Source organism: Lepidothrix coronata, unplaced genomic scaffold (assembly GCF_001604755.1).
Source record: "Lepidothrix coronata isolate B3197 unplaced genomic scaffold, Lepidothrix_coronata-1.0 Scaffold23, whole genome shotgun sequence".
NCBI classification, from domain to species: Eukaryota; Metazoa; Chordata; class Aves; order Passeriformes; family Pipridae; genus Lepidothrix; species Lepidothrix coronata.
In genome coordinates this window covers 3,901,203-3,916,787 of record NW_016690203.1, presented here as the reverse complement: position 1 = coordinate 3,916,787, position 15,585 = coordinate 3,901,203, and positions in this window count along the sequence as shown.

The following is a 15,585-nucleotide window of genomic DNA, read 5'->3' as shown; positions in this document are numbered from 1 at the left end:
TTCCAGCTTCCCTGGAGATGGGCAGGCATTCAAAAATATCAGCACCCTCATCCTAAAGCTTCACAATGCAAACCAAAATGAATGAGATGTTTAGCAAACCACTGATAGATATATCAGAAATTTATGATTTAAAATCCCTTTTACTAGGCAAATAATATATTTTATTAAACAAATAATAGAGAGATTACTTCTGTGTGAGGCACAGTGTAATGAGAAGGAATATCTGATTTTATCAAGTGCCAAAATTTTCCAACTGTGATGAATGAGGCAGGTTTCAATTTAGAGTATATTGAACATCAAGTAGCTTTGTGAGCCCAGTGCCAATACTGCCACAGAGTTGCCTGTCTGTAGTCTTCTTCTCATTTCTTGAAAAGGTTTGTGGTTTCTGTGTCCCTGTCAAAACATGGTACCACAGTGAGTGCCCACATCAGTTCTGAAATTAATTGGCTCAGGGCTTGAATGTGGTGTCAGGCTGCCTGATGTTGCTCGCAAACACTACACAAAGTCATCATGGCGAGGCTTCGCGAACGAAGATTTGGGAAGGCTCTATCCACATTTGCTACAGGCACGCTGGTGGCTTATGAGGCCAATATGTGACAGACATATCCGATTGCAAGAGGCACAACAGAAAGACTCCTTAGATGGTGTATTCTGCAATACACGGTTCTTTCTGCGTTGCCTTTTTTCCTCGAGAGTGATCCTGCGTGTGTTCTCGAAGGAGACAGCTGCGTTACTACACAAAGTAAGAGGGTGGGAAAAGATCACATTGTGTAACAGCCCTTAAGATGCTGTGAAGGCTTAATTGTTCTACAGCGAACTTAAGCTTTTAAAGTACAAGAGGAATTCTTTTATTTGACTCCAGTAGACAGAGGTGATACAACGGGCACTACCTTGATAAAGTGGGGCTTGGATCACCAGATTGGCATGTGTATGACATGGAAACTAAAAGGGCAAGAAGAGATTTTGTTAATAGTAAAAGCTTATATTGAAATGCAGAAAATGCAGGATGAGAGAGGTCACTGCTGGAGACTGTTAGCAGTGCCCAAGAAGAAACATCAGAAACTTAGACTAGCTCAAACTCCAAATGACAGTCATAGGCCAGAGGAGGAAGGGAATGAGAAGGTTAGAAATCTGCCTAATTATAACCTAGACATGGCACAGTACCAATCCCTGAGCAGGACCTCAGCTCTGGAAATGGTCATGTAAAACCTAATGTAGACACCTCTAATTAAGAGTCTGACCAGTAAGAATCCTTCAGTGCTGGTGTCTGAATCCTGACTTTATTGTTTGTGCTAATCTCCCTCGTGTCTTCTTGTATGTGGATTTTAGATCACTTGTAATTAACAAGTCTTTTTAAAAGTTTTCAGGGTGAAAGTTGCTATACTACATCTTTCCAAAGCTAAATTGGATATACTTTGGAACTGAAATATTTTGCAATGTAAAAGTTATCTATCTATCTATCTATCTATGGTTTGAGATAGCCCCAAAATCCAATCCTCTAGTCTAAGCCCCCTCCCACATCTCAACCTAATGTGAGATGGGTTTTTTTCCAGACAAAACACACCAGACTCAAAGTGGGGGAAAGGGAATATATTACAATGACTGTACAATAAATACCATATCACATTATACACATGATCACAACATCTCTACCATGACTTATAGTATTTACAATGGATCAGATCTCCTCTCCCCTCCAAATAAAAGTCCAGGAGGGAAAGAAGGACAGATCCCTTCCAGTCTCTGAACAGCAGGAGCATCTTCCAAGGCAGCAGATTTAAGTATGGCAGTCAGGANTGGCTCTGTGCCACTGTTTCTCTGGTCAGTGCCGGCTTCTGCTCTGTGCCCATGGAGAAAAACATCTCCCGGCATAACTACAGACACTTAGCCCAGTCTAAGACTGTTCCAAGTCTCTGCAATCCCCCCAGCCGGGGCTGGGAGGGGGCCAGAGGCCCCGAGGGGCTCCGAGCCCCTTCCTCGTGGCTCACAACATGGCCACCTCTCCTCAACCACAAACTACAACTCATCTCTTCCGGTGAGCTTGTGATATGTTTACATTTTCGCAGGAGCGCCCATTGGGCAAAACTTCAAAACATTCAGGGGTTTCCACCCCTTGGGGTCTACCACCTTTCAGCCTCTGGGGGAAAAACCAAGGTCCAAACCACCACACTATCTATCTATCTATCTATCTATCTATCTATCTATCTATCTATCTATCTATCTCAAGCTTGGGGAGGGAGGCCTTATAACTCTCTATAACGATCTGAAGGGAAGTTGTAGTCAGATGGGAGTTGATCTCTTCTCCCAGGTATAAAGTGACAGAACCAGAGGAAATTGCCTCAAGTTGTACCAGGGGAGGTTTAGATAGAATATTAGGGAAAAATTCTTCAAAGAAAGGGTGGTCAGGCATTGGATTAGGGTGTCCATGGAAGTGGTGGAATAACGATCCCTGGAAGTGTTCAAAAGACATGTGGATGTGACACTTGGGAATATAGTTTAGTAGTGAACTAGTGGTGCTGGGTTAACAGTTGGACTCTTACACGCCTTTTGGTTCTATGATTACACATATGTATATATTAGAAATTTCAAAATCCAAATTGCTGTCTAAGTTATTGCTACTCTATTAACATATAGCACAAGCCAACCTCAAAGAGCTCCAGCAGTCTTTTTAGGCCCTTGTTTATCAAATTAAATCTTCAAGCAAGATCTTTGGATAAAAGCATGCTTAGTGAGCACATATCCAGTCGAGTCTGGGCCTGACCTGCTGTGTTATGCTAACTATTGATGAACGGGCAGGTTGTGCTGGTGTTTGGCACTGCAATAGTCTGCAAGAAACTTTCCCTCCCAAAGCTGTCACTGCCTCCAGCAAGGGAAAACCAGTCTTTCAGTTCCTTAAACTCAAACTCGACATCTCTGCACAGCAGTGTTTGCAATCCAGAAGGAGTAAAAATGGAGGGAACAGCTGCCTAACATAAAGTAGTAATGCAAGGTACACCAGGCCCAAACCAATCTGCTGAGATCTGGGTCATAGGAAGTCAGAAACAGGGATCTGTAGTCTTCATAGGTGCAAAATCGGCACTAATGTCACTGGGGTATATTTATAATAGATTATTCTGAAATATATGTACCATAAAATTAAGTATATATGTAACTCCACCCTCAGTTTCTCTCTTAACAATGTTTTGTGCTTTGTCAAGGGAGCCCAGCTGCACTTGCAAATTAGTGTTAATTTTGCAATGCAGCTGTCGTATGCAATGGATCAGAGTAATGAAAGGGGGTTTAATAAAAATTAAAATGAGTTAAATCATAGTCTCATAAGTAATTTTTCTACAAGAGGAACAAAATACTAATTCATCCTTTATATTCCTGCAGTAATTCAGCATTCTGATATCATGTCAGTCACTGTATTTGCATTTTTTCAAATTTTGTGAGTTATTCAGTATTCAACTGCTGATCCTTTAGAGTCAGTGCAGTGTGTCCTCTGAATGCATATTACTAGTATCTCCACAATCAGTATTCTGCACTTATAACATAGAAGGAATTAACTGATTTTATGTGCTTATGACATTCAAAGTAAAATATCTGAAAGATATTAGCATAGATAACATCACTATATGCATGAATAATAGCGCGTATCCAAATAATAAAAATTACACTGAAAATACACACTGCTAGAATCAGTGTATTTCTCAATCAGTAACAAATGAAACAAAGTTTAATAACATTTGTGGACTTTTTTAATAGAGTCTCATTAAGGCATATTTTTTCTACAGCCTTTTGTGTCTCATTCCCTAGGCAGCAATCCTGCAGACATCGATATGTGCCAGACTTGCAGTATCCATGTAATCCCAGAGTATTCAGTGGGACTATTCATAGCCTTAAACACAAAGACATGCTTAAGTGTTTGCAGGAGAGAAGACTTAGATTGTCCTCCTGCGAAGAGCTCATCATGACCCTCTGAAATGGCCAAACCCCATGGAGTATAACAGAAATATGCTGCTGAGAATGGAAAAGTTATAAAGCTCAATCTGGTCATGGTATGTGTAAGCCCTTTGCAAATGAATGGCAACATTGATGTTGACCAGGGAAGGGAAGGTTTCTATCCCTGACTCCTGTGGTAGCCCTTGAGGGGACATACATTTTTGTCAGTCATCTTTGTGCGTGCAAGTCCAGAATACAAAAGCAATTATCTAGTTAAGATTAATTTCAGATCTAATCTGCTGGTTTTCCACACTGTAGAACTCCCTAGATGCTTCTTGGTTTTGTCCCTCTGTAATCAGATTATTATTTGAAGTTCCATCCATCGCAATTGATTTGCTCTGTAATGCATCAAATTGGTGTGATATGTAATCTTCTAACATCTTCTGATGCTTCTTTCCCCAGTGCTGCCTCAGTTACTAAACAGCATCTTGATGTGAAGATGTTAGACAAAGTAACATGTAATGTAGTTGCTAGTTGTAGGCAAATAAGGAGAGAATCTGAATATAGGAATTGACAAATGCAATGTAGCTTTACTCAGTGACAGAAGCATTGCTGTAGTCTGCCAAACTTCACTAATTTTTTGACCTTTGAGCCTCCTTGCCCTCTGACTCCAGAAACCTGTTATCTGTTCAAAAGCTATTATCTTTTTAGCATCACAGGGGTTTTAGCATTCAATATCAGCCACTGATTGATTTTTGATATTGATATTCCACTGAAAAAGATGCAAACCACAAAAATCCCAAATCCTGCAGCATGTGAATCATTTCAGACAGGAAATCAAGTGTTGGACCTGAAATTTCCTGTTTGAATTATAATGTTGTGTCATGCCCTGATGGTCGTCAGATTGAGTGAAATAGCAGCGTAATGAATCATGAAACACCATCAAGCAATGAAGGTGTGAAAGCCTTCACTCCACTGTGTTTTAAGTTTTACGAGTTTCATTCCAGCTGGAGTGGAATAGAGTAGTGAACTTGAGCAGAGGTACCTGTTAATTTTTACAGCTGGTTTGACTATCGCACTATAAACCATATTTACTTGTGCCTAATAGTGATAAAATAAGAAGTAGAACCTTTCATACTTGTTGAGTCAGAATAGCAGCAGAAGTGAGCTACTTTATTGACCTAAGAGTCTGGGCTGCCTTTTAATGAGACTCACAATATTGATCCACAAAAGCAGGGCTGTCTTGGAGACCTGAAAGATAGACTGTCATTTTCATTTTAAGTCCTGTATTAAATGAAGTAGAAGGGTCAGTATAACACCCAGATTTTGCATTTCCAGTAGCAGAGATCCTTGCATGAAAACAGGTGTAAGTGAAATGAGTCCTAGGAAATGTCATGTTTTTCTGTAGAAACAGACTCTTGAATTCATTGACACAACAATGTGAAGGTCAAGAATTTAGTAGGATTAAAAACTGGACAGAGGCATGGCTTACCCAAACATCCACTGGTGCTATAAATCATGATAGTGAATCAAGGTTTGATCTTCAAGCTTAACTATCCGAAGCAGCATTTTAAAGTTGAAATAAAAGAAGTGAAAGTGTTTCATCTTCTGCAACATTTAGACTTGTTTGGCAGCTACAAATGGAGCTATATCTGTTGTAAAAGATGATTCCTAACCATTTCTCATCTTTTATAAATCATTACTGATCCACTGCTCCATTTATGGTTTAAAAAGAGGCTTAATTCAGAATATTATGAATTGGATATTATGAGAGCACAGCTAATAGATGCAGCATTTTGCTCAGCAGTCTCTGGGTTGAGCTTTGGGAGCTTCTTGACCTTCTGGTGACAAGGTCCAAGATCATCAGGGAGTGCTTGGGAACGTTTTGAGAAATTTAAGAGGTACCTCTTGCTACCTGGTAAGGACAAGATAAGGGAAGATACTCTAGCAGCTTTGAACGAGCGTGATTAGCTGCCTTTCACCCAGGTGCCCAGAACCTTTGCTACAGCTGCTCCCAGTTAGGGAGGGTCAAGCATCCATCTTCTCTGAAGTGTAGCAGCTTGAAGAACCATGAATCCCACCTGCAATAGAGGGGCAGGCGGTGTGCTCCCCTGGTGTTAAAGCAAGTGCAGCCTCTGGAGAAGGTGAAGGATGGAAGCTGATGACTTCTGATGCCGAGGAAGGCTCCTGCCCCACTTAAGGGCTTGCAATTGCAAAACAGGTTTACTGCCCTCAAATTTGAAAAGAGTCATGGATATGTTGTCTGCACAACTGCTGACATATGTGATGTGTCGTCACACACAGGTATTGTGTATGTTAGCGGTATCCAGAAGCACTAACCTTTCAAAAGAAGCAAGCATCTCTGTCAGAGCCTAGCTGCTTTATGTTAGAGCATGAAGCTGGGATAGCTGAACTTCTTGCTGGCTTCTCTCTTATTCTCTTATGTCATGGGCTAGAATGGAACAAAGCTAGAAATCACTGAAATCTCAGTTTTCACTCAGTTGCACTAGATGGAATTTTTTTGAGCTCTGTTGCCAGTTGCCATTGGAGCAACTTAGTATATCCTTCAATATCAGCACTGCAAAAAAGTCTTCCTGAAACTACAAAGCATCCTCCCTTCAAATGAGAAATATTTGAACAATGCAATAATGATATTCCTTGCTTTGTATAGCAGGGCAAGAGTGTTGGTACCTGTTTAGTTCTCTTTTTTTTTTTTTAAACCTCTGAGCTGAGATTTCTCCTGCTTATTTACTTTAAAGGCAACAAGGATGCTTTGTGAATTGGCAAGGTCTTACAAATGCTGTATACATTTTTATTCTTGTTTTATGCCTTCAGTTTTCTTTCCATGTTCAAAGCAGCATACAGTTCAAATGACTGAGTTCATGCTGAAAAAGGCTCTCATTCACTGTTTACAAGAAACATTTACTTAGGTGAGTAGTTTGAAGGCTTTGTTTGTAAACAAGAGTTTAATGGATAAATCTATTTTTTCCCCCAGGATAAATATTTGGATTATGTGGCTACTGCTGCAATATATTTTTAATGCTCAATGTCAGTCATGAGTACAAAAAGGACCATATGTCTTCTCTACACACACCTGCATTTCCTTAGGAAATACTGACATTAGGACATGTCCTCTCATCAGTGGCCAGTCTCAGCCACGATGACTAGCCTATATATTTGCATTACTTCTTTCAGTCTCTGAGCTATATTGAAATATAACTTGAAATCCAATGGCTTAACTGGGCTCAGAAAATATGATGCAAACAGAGATTCTCCTAAAAGTACAATACATCAAAGGAACTAGGGTGTCTTTTAGATAGAGTATCAGGAAAGGTTCCTTTAATTGAACTGTGTTCTGCAGACAAAAGCAAAAAACATGGAACACTAAAGGAAAACCAAAATCTATGGGAAGTGATATGTGTTGGATCAGTTGTTTTTGGCTTACTTATTGCACACTATTTTCCTTTTATGTCTTCAATTTGCTGGGAAATGATGTGCCTCTGTTCCTGCAATTTTTTTTCCGCCAACAGTTTGTCATTTCCACTGTTGATTCTAAGTTTCAAGATTACAAGTAAAATAAGTACTCTGGATTGTACGTAATAAAACCCTTCCTTACCTGCCACACAACTTCAAGCACTACATGGCCTTGTAGAGGTCACGTCTAGGCATTTTTTTGTTTGGGATTCTAGTTTGCAATTAGTTGCAGGACTGTGTTTCTTGCTTGTCCATCTTGAAAACACTTTTAATAGCACTATGAAACTTTGATTTAATAGTATTTAATTAATATTCCCTCTTGGTAAGGATATCTACCAGAGCAATTTCACTGCCTTTTTCAAGGATACCATCTGCTTTGGGTAAGAATACGTAGTGCCACAACTATAAAAGAAATCCTGTCAAAGCGGCATATCCTTACTCCTTGGGTGCTCTGATTGGGTACTGTTCATGGGTTTCCCAGTTGATTTTTCAGCAGAAGTCCTGTGCTATTATAGCTCAGCTTTGTTCAGCTGTGTCACTTATTACACTGCTAACATATCTTGATTTGGTAATCGGATGAGTCATGCAGGAACCTCCATCCAGCTATCGTTTTTTCAATTTACAGGTTCAAGTGTTTTTAAAAGCCCATCTTCTTTCCAATATAAATATTCCTAAGTGTCACCTGATTTCCTTATGATGGCAACAGTTGTCTCTTATTTCTGACCAATATGTTTATTTCTACCATAATTGTCCAAAACCTCCATTGCTTTCCAGAAGTGAGGGAGAGCAAGCATTTTAAAAACCCTTTCTGTTTTTATTATCGTGAAAGTGTAGCAACTGTAAGAACTTACAGCCTCACTCAAGTTGAATACTAAATCACTGGTTTTACACAGTTGTAAATTTTGTAAACAAAATACTTGGGGATGGCAAATGTGTGTTCCTCACATATTAGTCATGTAAGACACCACTGGGTCTGGATCATTAAACTAAAGAAGAAATAAAAGGGTCTGAGTCTTCATCTGTTGAAGTCCCATGGATGTAAGTTCAATAAGAACAGTACTACCCTCTTTGGTTTCTTAGATGTTGTTAATCTATATTTAAAACCTGTGTTTTAATTAAACTTGAAAATTAATTTGCTTTAACATCTGAGTAAAACAGATTAGAATTAATAAAGTCTGACCCCATTATGGGTTAGCAAGAATGAAATAATTATTCTTCAGCAGTACAGGACACATTGTACTGGACTTTCTGGCACAAGTCAACAGTAAGAAGTCAAAGGAAGTCCAGGAAATACCAGAAATCTTGAACTGCATTAGGAAGTTTAGGTTTGCAGTTTCTCTTCATGCAAATTGAAACAGCATGTGCTAGACTTTGTCACTGCTAATAATTACGGAAAATTACCTGCATAAATTGAATACAGGAATATTCTAATTTGGAGCATGAAACTGATTGCAAAAAAATTAGTTCCTAAGGATGTGATAAAGATGATGTTCTTTAAAAATAATGCTAATTCATGTATCACCACCTGGTCTAAATTCAAAGTGAAGAAATATCTTCCTGAATCATTTCAGTGCCTCTAGGACGCTACCGTTGTTGGCTACAACAGTTTCTTACCATTCCAGGTGCATTCAAAGGCTGAAGTCTCATTTAACCTCAGCTGAAAAAGGAACCGACTACAAAGAGACGCATGGTGGTATTTTGGCTGCAGATGCTGGCAGTGTAATTAACTGAAAGCATCTAAAAGGAAAATCCAGCACTAAAATATTTTTTTTTAATTGAGTGAAATAAAATCCATAAAGACTTACATGAACCCAAAGTTCTTCAAAGAATAGTCCTCACATAGACCTTCAATGCTAATGAATTTCCTTGTAAAGATATTTTCCAGAGAGTGGGCTTCTACCAATCCCCATTGAACCTGCTGGCCCTGACATCAGAAAGTCTGTCTTGACATCTTGCAGCCTTCTCATGGCTCAGTGACAGCTCTTCCTGCTTTATTCCTTAGGCCATTCTGGGAGACGCTAATTGGAGAGATTCCTACTGTTATATTGGTTTGGGTTTTCTTCTGAGAATGATTGCTAGCAGGAAAGAAAACGAAATGTGGCTGCCCTGTTTGATAGATATGATAACCCAATCCATGCTCTTCGGGATGCCTGTGCTGTAAGAGGTACTTCCTGGTATGACACTTTCCTTGACAGCAGCTCTGTAAGTTTAGAGCACGGTCTGAAGAACAAACTGCCTGTCTCCTGGATCATAATCTGTTGTGAAGGATTCTTCTTAAAACTCTTCTTTTACACTACAGCCTCTGTCCAGTGCCTGCAAGGTGGTCAGGCATAAAGGAGTGTGCAGTGAAGTCTGGGTGCTGCTCACAGCTGCTGCATCAGTCTGTCAGCCAGGCTCAGGATGCTCTCACAAGATGCTTACATGCAGACTGTTGCTCAGCCCGTGATGGAAACAAAAGGGAAATACTGTTTTAGGACTCATGAGGAAGGTGGTAGAAAAGAAAGTGAAAAATCACTTTACAGATAGGTTTGATAACCTGTGGGTGTCACCAGTTTTCGCTCAAACCTGAGTCAACCTGCAGGCAACACTGGTGCTGCGGTTGGCCCAAGCTCTAGGGCTCCTCACTGCCAGGCAGTTTTCACTGCTGCATCTGGAGCCACAAAATATGAAGGCTTGAGGTTTGAGGCATCCCTGTCTAACCCATTGCTGCCCTGCATGGGAGGGATCTTATTGTTTCAGGGAGAGGCAAATGCAGAAGCTGACAGCAACCCAACCAATGCCTCTGAAATAGTATCTGAGTGCTTCCCTGGAACAAGGTCAGGCAGCCATCTACCCCTCCTGCTCCAGAAGCAAGGCATGCAGGGGTGCCCCATGGTAAGCAGGGGCCATGGGGTGCACTTGGACTTCCCAGTAGACTACAGTACCTTCAACCTGCTGATTTGAGAAAGACCTAAATGTTTACATCCCTGCCAGCACCACAGCACTATGTAAGCATAGTGTGACAGTGGTGTTTCAAAATGCTGGAGAGCCGATATCAATCCCTGCAGCAGGTACTGCTAGTTACTCCTTCACTTTTTACACCCACACACTAACCCTGACTAAAACTTAACAGATTGTGTAGTTCAATGAGGTTGTAATAAAAGACAGTTGCAGGTAGGCTGCTTTCTGCTGCAGTAGTGTTGTTTGAGTGGGCCCAGATTTACCATTACCTTTGGTTGGCACAGCTGTAACTGGCAAGGCCCATAGTCATTTGCTAAAAGGAGGGGTGAGGCTGAGGTGTTTTTGTTTCCTTATGGCCCTCATTTCTTTCTCCAGATGCACTATTTTTTCATGTTTAGCCTCTGCAAATAGTCTGCCTCAACACCATTCGTGTTCTGGGGAGGGGAGCAAAGGAGTGAGAGAATGAATTCCTTCAATGCTAGAAGCTGCTGGATGGGTTTACCCAGAAAATGGGATTTGTTAACATAAGGAAGAGAAGGTAATGGGGAGAACTCGTTGCTGTATATGCCTCACATGAGGGCACTGAGTTAGACTTCTTTTGAAGGTGCACAGTGATAGGAGAGACAGCAGACACAAGTTAAAACAAATATGTCAAATATGAAGAAAATTGTTTCACCCTGAGGGTGATCCCATGCTGGCATGGGTGCCCAGAAAGATGCAGCCCTCTATAGAATGCATTAGAGGACCTCAACCCATGCAACTCATCCGGTCCCTCCCAGCCTAAATTCCTCTGTGAAGTGTACAGTGATGCTGCTAGATGTATATCTGTCTGTTTCTTTTGTTCAGCAACACACTTCTTTTGTTATTTGATCTGGTACAACCCTATCTTCCCCAATCAGTATTTTCACTTAGAGCAATGGAGGAATGAAGTACTGTGAAATGGGCTTCTCTGAAGTTTCTACTAATGGATGTCAGTCTATTTATAGCGACATCTGTAGCTTTGGAGACCTTCGATAACTTCATTTCAGAGTATATGTATCTCTTCATGTGATCTGTCTCCCATATTCAGTGTGATGCACTCAGCATATTGTGGTGATTTTCCACCTTCAGAGGCAAACAACAGCATAAATTCTTTTATCACAACTGGTATAACTGAGAAAAAAACCAGAAAAACAGATGTTGAAGGTTAGTCAGTCACGTCCCTCCTGCTGAAAGTCAAATGATCATCAAAATTTTGCTGAAAAATATAATTTTTTAAAATGCATCCTTAAGGTATGAAAAGTTGTTTTGTCACTTTGAAAACATGAGTATGATTGAAGGAGAGAGAAAGCAAGCGCAGCTGCTGAGTCTGGCCCCAATGTGTTAGACTGCACAATACGACTGAATTAGCCTGACCTGGCAGGATGTGTTTCTCGGGTCAAAGTCAAAGAGTCATGTGGAAGGGGGCTCTGTGGCTCAGGTGGTGTGTAACACATACAGCATCCTCAATACTGGTCTTGGTGTGACTTTGAATTTTGCTGCCTTACACTGAAACTTCTCTTATTTGTATTTTCTCCCATCCTAAAACTATTCAAAATTTTTTTCTGCCAAAACAGATATGCATTATACATGACACACAGCATAAAGCATTTTCTTTTTAATTTTCAGGAAGTCTGTTAGTGCCAAAACATAAACTGCTTAAGAAGGAGGAGGAAAACTGGGGTAAGTGATATTTGGCAAGATCCACATGTTCCATTTGTTTGTGCAACAATCTCTGCTGCTGACTTACAGCTTCAGAGGCAGCTGTGTAAATATAGGGCTGTGATGGCTGAGGAAGCCAAGAGACAAGCTGTGGAAAAATAAGAGATAAAACCAGACTTGTTCTGGATGCCACAGGGTAAGGCAGAGCTGAACTATGCCTCAGACATCTTGCTGTGCAGCTACAATACTTTCAATATCCTTTTTTGGAACACCTTTCCTGTTATTATTGGGGTGTGTTGTTGTAGTTTGTTTTTTTGTTTGTCCTTTTTTTTTTTCCAATGACTTGAAATTAAAGTTTCATTATGAAAGAGACTCAAACTGTTCCTGAAAACATTAAGGAGACTTTCTGATACAGGTGCCAAACTCTGCTTTTCCAACTGACCAGGAAGCCTTGAAGGCATCAGCTAGCTGACTGTGTGTTTGCTAGCTTCTTACAAATGGGATTTACTCATTTGTTTTGTGAAGCAGTCCTAGGAACTGCAAACTTATACATTATGCTGCCACCCAGTCCCCAGGGGGGCTGACCTTCCCCAGATAAGGCCAGCACAAGCATTTTCCTACAAGGCTAATGCTAATGCCTGCAGCCTGCTGTGCAAGTTAAGCCTTGGCAGGCTCTCTAATTTCTTTTTGCTTCTGATAAAGCAGCAAAAAGATCATGGGTATAAGGAGGCAGACTGGATTAGAAAAAGTTATCTATTTAATTTTTTAATTGCAAATATTCATCTATAAAGCGTATTAATTTCTGCCTAAGTTTTCCAGAATTGAGCAATATTATGCAGCAACAATATTCAGCAATGTTGGGAGACAGTGCACAGGTAAATGGTGTACCTGAGCAACACGCCTAACTCTCAGTTTTCAAAATAGTCTTTGTCTTCTTTGTCCAGGGTGTCACCTTTCATTTCTTAAAGACATTCCTTATGACTTCTCTGTGCATGTATTGATTTTTAGCTTATAACTGAACACAAAACTTGCTCAGCGGGTCAGATAATGATTTTGCTGATTGCATTTTTAAGTTATTCCATAACAATTTCTACAATATGATTTCATACTAGGATTCTCATTTCTTACATATCTGATACACTTCATAAAATCCTTCTACATCCTTCCTCTCACTAAACTACTGGTCAAAAAGGCAGAAGCAGTGTCATTTGATATGGTGCTGTAGTATAAAAACTCACCAGGCATGCCTTAAATAGGCTACAAACTATGGAAACATTCAGTTTCTCTAATGATGCTTGCAATTTTCATCCATTTTCTCTAATTTTGAAACAAAAAGCAAATATATGCAGAAATCCCCAAATGGACTGGTTTTATCTCACTCTGGGCAGAAGGACAAAATTTTGCTCGTCATAAGGAGAAGTAAAGACAATTGTCATAATAATTTGAACTGATTGCCATCAACAATTTATGGAAAAACTCTAAAGGGAAAATGTTATTACTATCTTATATAGCAAAGGAGCATTTTTTTGTTCATCTGCCTTTGCAAAGCACATTTAAGTGGTGCTCTTTTTCTTTTAGCAGCAGCACTGTCATTCCTTCATTCCTACACTGTACAAAATTTTTAATTAATTTTCTCTATGCTTGATGCAATTCTATTTTTTTACTCAAATCAACCATCATAAATCATAAAATACTGTGAGAAAATGTAATCTTTTTATCAGCTGATAGAGTTAAGCAAATTTATGTCTCCTGACTTCAGGGTTGTATTTGGATTATAGAGACAGTTCCTGACTGCTTTTCCAGAGATATCTCTGCTCACATTGCAGAGGGGAGCTTGTACTTTAATTGATTCTCTCTGTAGAGTTGGGGAAAAATTTGAGTCAGAGACCGAAATTTGTTTCTAAATAAAAAGTAATAAAATGAATTATCTTTTCTATTTTTCTTCCAAGGTCGGCAGTATTTTCTTGTGACATCTCTCTGAAGCTGTGTGAATTGAGATGGGACAGGACGTTTCTTTATCTTAAATTAAGTAACAGTTTGGTTGAGCAAATCAATCTACGAAGCATTTCTAAAGCAGTTTACCAGGCCATGATCCTATACTGTTGATTGATTTCAGTGAAAGATATGAACCTTGAGAGCATGCTTCTGTGTGGAGTTACTTTGAGGAAAAAAAATTAAAATCTGTGAATTGCTGGATAACTCCATGTGTGGACCTGTAGGTTAAGAAGGCTTTTTCATGGTTTGGATCCAAGCAGCTAAATATAACTGTTGATAGCAGGTTTCCTGGTGAATGCAATAAAAATTATGTACCCAGTCACAACAACATTCTGCTTTGAATTCGAAGAGAGAGGTCCACTTACAAGATAATAGTAGCCTGTAAGATAGGTAGGCATAGTTTGTCCTTCTACAGAAACTTTGATAGGAAAACATCCCAGCATTTTAAAAATGTTTTGCCTTTATATTTAAAAGTGTTTTTCACTCCAATTTTATAGACAAGGAAACTGCACATGTTGAATTTAACAACTTTCTGATATCAGAAACATGGAAAAGGGCAGATACAAAAATAACAGCTGGATCTGGATAGCAGCAATCTAATCACTGGATAATACTGTCTTAGAGCTAAAAGCCTGAAGGAAAAAGCTGAAATGTCTTTCTTCTCAACTCTGTCTTTACCCATGTCTACATATCACAGTCACTGAGCTGGAAAAATATGAATGTTGCTGTACAGCATGAATGAACTAAGTTGTCTCTTGAGCAGTGAGTGCATTTCCCAGCTGGGTAGGACTTTGAAAACCTTTTATGAGTTTCCAGCACCATTTCACTCAAGCAAGACCCTCTTGAAGAGGTCCTGGTTAAATGTTGCTTTTATTTTTCTTCTTCTGTCTGGAGGGACACAACAATATCCTGTTTACAGCACAGCCTTTGCCAGAGCCTGTGGCAGTCTGCATAAACAGAAGTCTCTGGTGCAACAGGGGCTGTTTCAGAGCTTCAAGAGCCCTGTCTGCAAGGGTCTTCAACAACTTATATGATTATGTCTTTATTAGCCAAACAGGAACCTTTGCTGAAACCACTAGCCGGAAAAAATGGCAACAAAACACTTAAAGGGCAGTGCAGATAAAACCAGTGCCAGAGTCATAAGACTGCTGGTGCTTTCACATCAGATTGCTCCTCACTTAGCTATTTAAAAAAAAAAAAACAAAACCAAAAAACCACACCCATCACACTAAACCCACACCACTAAAACCCTCTTCAGTCCTGACATTTCAAACTAACTCAGCTTTGCACTAAGTAATCAGAGTTTGCCTTGTGCCCAAAGGCTCCAGAGGAGGATACTGTGAACCTTGCTCTGCTTTGAGATGGCTCCCAGGCTACAAATACGCTTCTTTTCCAGCTGCATTTTGCATTGACATGAAACGGAGATGGTCAGATTGCCTTCTGGTGCCTGTCTAGGCTAGTAATCACTGAAGGTGGCTTGTTCTTTCCCTGGCAATATTCAGGGGTGATGTGCAAAGGGAAAGAAATTAGCTGTTCGACAAGGGACAGCTTTATTTACAGATTACTGCCAGGCTA